The sequence below is a fragment of the Ammodytes marinus genome, assembly GCF_949987685.1.
Source record: "Ammodytes marinus genome assembly, chromosome: 5".
NCBI lineage: Eukaryota > Metazoa > Chordata > Actinopteri > Uranoscopiformes > Ammodytidae > Ammodytes > Ammodytes marinus.
Window position 1 is genome coordinate 30,860,816 of NC_137234.1, and position 5,864 is coordinate 30,866,679.

The window sequence follows — 5,864 nt, forward strand, 5'->3', positions numbered from 1 at the left end:
TAATGACTGCAGGCCACTGATTGTCATACTTTTTCGGGTAATGTTGTTATTGCAGTAGTACACCCCAGGGATCCCACATGGCAAAACAAGAGTTTTACACACCCGAGCCAGTGGGGACACAATTGGATTTTTTTATGTCATTAAGACTGCACTATGCAGTACCAGGGGAGGGGGATTTGTTTACAATTGCAGAGCCTGCAGCTAGTTTAAAAACATATTTTCTCAAAACCTAAGTGTAATGCTAAGTTTTGATCATCATAAATCAAAACTAAATTATTTTGAGGCACCTGGAATTAAAAGACTAGAACATGTTTGTAAACAAAATTGTGGGTACTGCTTAGGGGTGGGAAAAATTATAGATTCTCCGATGCATTTTTTATTCCATTTGTAAATACTAGTATTTCCTGCGCATGCACACCACACAAGTGCAAGTTGTTAAAAGTGGCGACAAAAGGGCTGAGAGCAGCAAACCCATATAACCTGCACCGGCTTGGTTTCTGTTTACGTTTTTGTATGAGAGCTGAATTCCAAGCAATACTTGTTGCACAATGTGTTGAAATGACAGAAAATAATAGAAGAGAAATCCTATAGAAACATGATTCACAAGAGTACAACGAAAATTAAACTGAATCGGTTTAGTTTTTACATACTTCCATATTGTGTTGAAAGCTGCATTGATTATTGCACTGTTCATAGAAAGTCATATTTGTGACAGAAAAGCTTTTCTCTTAATACAATATTAGAGAAGGCAATCCATCTGTTGATTGTCTTTAATTATCATCACAAAAGTAGGAAGTGATTAGCAAACTCTGAGTAGCAAACTCAGATGTGTATATAAATATATTTTTGAAAATCACACACGGGTACGTAAAAAAAAATTGCATTGAGAATCGATTTTGAATCGAATCGTTGACCTCTGAATCGGAATCGAATCGTGAGGTGCCAAGAGATTCCCACCCCTAGTACTGCTGTTGTAAACTATTACAAAAGTGAAACTTTAAAAGGTCACATATTATGCTAAATGCACTTTTTAAATGTGTTCTAACATATCCATGGGTCCACGGTGTGCCTAGAGACTGCCAAAATATTTTAAAAAATAACAATATCTCCTGTTCTCACTCTCCCCCTTTCTGAAACCCCCACCCCTCCCCTCCAATATACTCTAGTCAGAATTTTCCCCTTTTCTGACCTCACAAACTGGAAAGCCAGAAGCTTCCACTGTGCAGCCCACACCCCTATTTCTTATTGGTCCACGGCCCTGACAGACAGAGGGCGAGGCGTATCTGGCTTCGCTTCCGGACAGGGGGCGGGGGCAGCTCAAAGATTGTATATTTACGAGGGGAGCTGCAGCTCTTTTTAAAAAATAGGCCATTGTGAGATTAGCTGAACATCTGCATAGTACAATAAATTATCTGAAAGTTTTTTTCAGCAAACAATTAAAGAAAAACGTATTAGGGACCACTAAGACCATATAATATGTTGTATAATAGAACCGAGAAGTGTATAATATGGGAGCACACTTTCTAACTTCATACAGTGTCCCTGTCCCAGGGATCTCATTTTCCTGTGATGAAAGTTTGAGAATATACCTTAAAAAAATGTCACTTCTCTGACACACCCAAAGTTACATAGTGCTCATTTCAAGTGAGTTTCAGGGTTGTAACAAGTGAAGTACATACTTTCAAGAGTAGCTGAGAGAAGAGAAGAGGTCTGGGCCAGCAGGGCTAAGGAAAACAGTCCATTTGTACCAGGACAGAATGAATAACACACTTGAGTGGTCCATGGAGAAGGGAGAGAGGTCTTTGTGCGGCGGTAGAGTCATGGTCACGGTGACAATAAAAGTCCCTCGGTCATGGGTTAGAGCCGTTTAACCTTTTGATCCTCTTTCTCCTTAATGTGGTTTTTCAATCCTGAAGGTTCTAGTTCAAGCCAAAGAACCAGATTCACACACAAATAAAGAAAGAAGCATGGAATCGTTTAGCTCTTATCTGCAGCTGGCTAGAGAAGTGAGTTTACTTAGTAGAGAATGTAGGCCCTAGTTCACATTCCTGCATTACACAGCGAAAACGAGGCATAACAACAATAATATGTTGAATCATTCATAGGCAGTAACAAAACAATTGGGTGACTATTTGTATTACATGTGATCTAGTAGGAGAGGTAGGCTTACACCACCAGCCAAATGTAGACATGTTTAGGCCCAAAACAAAAACATCATTAAGCTTTCCTAAACTGAGTACAATAAAAATACATGATGCTGCTTGTGTGCCAGGAATTGCATCCACAGCTGTCATCAGCTCATATGAGCTCAGTTGGCATCCATTGAAAACGACCGTAGACTGTAGGCCTATATACAAGGAAAATACCAGAAAATGAATCAAAGCGACGTCGCAGTCTCATTGCCACGAGCCAGTTTGGAAGAGTTTGAGAGCAACTTTCCACACAGGGTGTCCCGAAACCCAATAAATCCATGTGTCAAAACAGCGGGGCTCGCCAAACGCTTGCGGCGAGACGAAGGCTCTCGCGCGGACCTAACAGGTTATCGGTCGGTCGTCAAACCAGTTAAATCAATGCCACCATGGCACTTGGCACCGAGTCAGTGTGTGCAGAGACTGGCCCGGCAGAGCTACAGCCAGCGACGCAGAGTGGAAAAACTTCCAGAAAGGACCATGCTGCTGGACCCTAGCTGACGATACACCTTTCCGGGCGCAGGCTCAGCCAACACAACCACACACTATTCCATGTTATCCCCCCCAGCTTAGCTAAATCTATGTTTCTCACGTCGTAGCAATACTTGCACCAAACCAATAGCATACGCAGAACAGCGTTTGGATCAAAATTGAAATCCCGTTGTTTTCGACGTGGTCGTCCACCGTTGTAAAGCAGGCACGCACAATGAATAAGTTTTAACCCACACGGCCACCGTTAAGTTAGAAAGCCACACGTTAGATTTCAGATAAGCGAGGCTAATTAACAAGAGCTTACCTGTCAAATCAAAATATTATTCCGTTGAACGACTCTCTTTAGGTGCGAACTTCACCTGAAGTTGAGTGCAGCTCGGGGAAATCCGTGCAGCAACTTGCTCGCTGCCGAGGTACCGCTGTTGCTCAACTTGTGGTGGAGAGCCAGACACCCAGCTGTGACAACTGCTGTCAAGCTAGCCGCAATCACAGCTCCGCCATTTCCGCTCAAACTTTCACAATGAAGGGTCCGATAGATCTCGAAACGGAAGCTGTTTATTTATTTATAACTATATTATGACTTATATGTTACAAAAATAATTCATTATTGAAGCATGCATACTAAACGTAACCGATATAAGGTTCCAAATTATTCATAGGGGTCAAGTGACCATAGACATAATAATGTCTATGCAAGTGACACACGGGCTTTTATTCTTTTAAGTTCCGGGTACCGGTGACGTGAAAAGAAAACTGCTGTAAGCAACTAAAAAAACAATAAATAGAAATATAATCATTTCAACTTTTTTTCAGACACAAAGGTCTTACCAGTATCACATATTTAAAAACCAAACAACAAGACAAAGAGGTTAGTTTCATTGTAGTGCATACATTCAAAGTGATTAAAACATATTCAAAAGTTTAAAACATTTATCAGAGTAGGCTACCTGGTTTCATATTGTGTAGGGTCATTATACATTTTTTTTAAAATCAATATATCGATACATATAGCCTACATTTGTAAATAGAAAGTCTCAACACAGCATGTAAGGTGGGAAAAGTCACTTGCACTTTGAAGTTCGAGAAAGATTATGAAGCATTATTATGATTATGAAGCATTCATTTTTACCTTACTATAGTTGCACCACAAGCGGGTAGCCTAGAAATGGGCTATTTTAACATCATCTGTGCACATAGGAAATTTGTGTGCCAGCATATTGGCTCGTGTGCATACAGTTTTTCACGCCTTCTTTGTTATTTGTTGACTATACTTTTTAAATTAACATTTCTTAGTTAAATTTTTACTGCTTTTTCCTTACTGTTTCTCTCTCTACTATCCATTGGGACATCAGTTATTAAATGTGTGTGTAATAGCTTAGTAAGGACTGGAGACCAAAACCTTTGGAGATTCGTTTTTGGTTCAGGATGCTTTGCTTTTCAAAGCATCGTGTTGTGAATTCATAATGTTTTTCTTAAGCGTTAGGATTATGACTGCAAGTTTGTTTCCCTATCTTCCAGCCAAGTTATTCTTCATCACAATGTTTTCCATTCCCCTTAAATCTATCTAGTTCCTCAACCTAATTTAATTATTGCGTAACCACACTGTTGTCCAGCCAGTGCCGGCTTGCCATTCCTCAGACTTGTAATTCCCAGACAAGTTAAATAGATGAGGAAATCAATTATTACTGAATAATTCCGTTCTGGAAGGGTGAAACTTGGCATAGAAAACTTGACTTCTTAACAAGGGGAGAATAACATTTCCGCTCACGACCGTCTGTTTTCATGTGGGAGGAAGAATAGCATTTCTCCTGAGGATGTAATGAAACATTCCACGGTAATTATGTAAATATAAATATAGCCTAAATCTACCAATCTCTTTTGTTTACCCTTACAGTTCAATCAGAGGAATATCAACAAATGTTTCTTTTAAAGGTGGAGTCAGCGATTTTGGAGAACACGTGTTTACATAAACACTTTTTCATCAAAATCAGTCAATATCTCCTATAAACGGGTGTGGAAACAAATGGGGGCCCACCACATAGCTAGCAACATGCCCATTTACAGTGCCAAGGCTGTGTATTTACACAGATTTTTGTTTCAGATCACACACACTGTACGGACAGTTAGCGGAACGTGAGGAGATATCCACTGATTTTGACTAAAGAAAATTTGACAAGCATTCCCCAGAATTGCTGATTCCACCTTTAATTCTGATTCAGTACTGAGGAGTTTACTGTTGACATGACTTGAACCAAGGTTCCCTAAACAGCAGTTTAATTAATGGACTATCACATGCTGCAGATTACTGTTCCCTGGCCATGTTTCCGTGCCTCTGTGAGTGACTGGACTTGTCCAACGAGTACTTGAGTCCTCGCTGGTATGACTGAGGAGGGCCTTAAGTCTCAATACTGTCAAAAATACTTCTAACAGGTGTCTTCTTGTACTTGTTCTCCACACGTTACTTGCTGTCATTCTTCAAGGAAACACGTCTATATGACTGAATACTTTTTTTATATCCAGTTTGAGAATGTTTTGGTGATCATTTTCAAGCATGTGTACAGATCTGACAGGAGGGTGAGGTGGCCTGCCATTCTGTATCAGTCTGCCCAAGGAAACCCAACACTACAAGCCACTGAGACCAATCCCAAGAATGACAAACATTCAGCGATACATATTTTTACAGTTTGGTGGGTTCTCGGCATGGCAGTGTGATGTAAGCAGTTGCAGGTTCAAACGTGAAGCTATTAGGAAATATATAACTCTCCCCAGGGCCCACTGGCCATCTTGTTTATCTTGAAAGACGAGAAGGCAACTTGCTTTGATTGCTCCGCGCCCATCTCTGTGAATCATCCTAATGCCACCAGTGAACGTGGCTGTGTCAAACCTCCTGAGAAGCTGAATTGATTCCAGTCCGTCTGAAATAGCTTGCAGGCCGCCATTTGATGTGCAGGAATGTAATTGCAATGACTGACATGGATTATTAACTTCAGAGAGATTATGTGCCTGTGGATAACCCATCAACGCTAAATAAAAAGCTGAACCGAATTCCAGAAGAAGTTCGTCAAACTGTAGGCAGAGGGGGAGAGAGAAAACACAACCATCAAAAATGTTAAAAGTCTGTCATGAGCTTTGGAACGCCTTTATGAAGAATTCCCATCCAGTCAGTGTGGTGTGTTACTTTTT

At 40.5% G+C, this 5,864-nt stretch overlaps 1 protein-coding gene across 1 annotated transcript in view; it reads right to left on the minus strand.

Moving 5' to 3' along the window:
* The window catches only part of LOC307250376 (solute carrier family 45 member 3), a 42,325-nt gene extending 39,222 nt beyond the window's left edge, over positions 1–3,103 (minus strand). The window contains exon 1 of the mRNA XM_080027441.1: positions 2,986–3,103. The gene's annotated coding sequence lies outside the window, so the exon portion shown is untranslated. The remainder of the gene's footprint in view (positions 1–2,985) is intronic.
* Between the last annotated feature and the right edge of the window lie 2,761 nt (positions 3,104–5,864).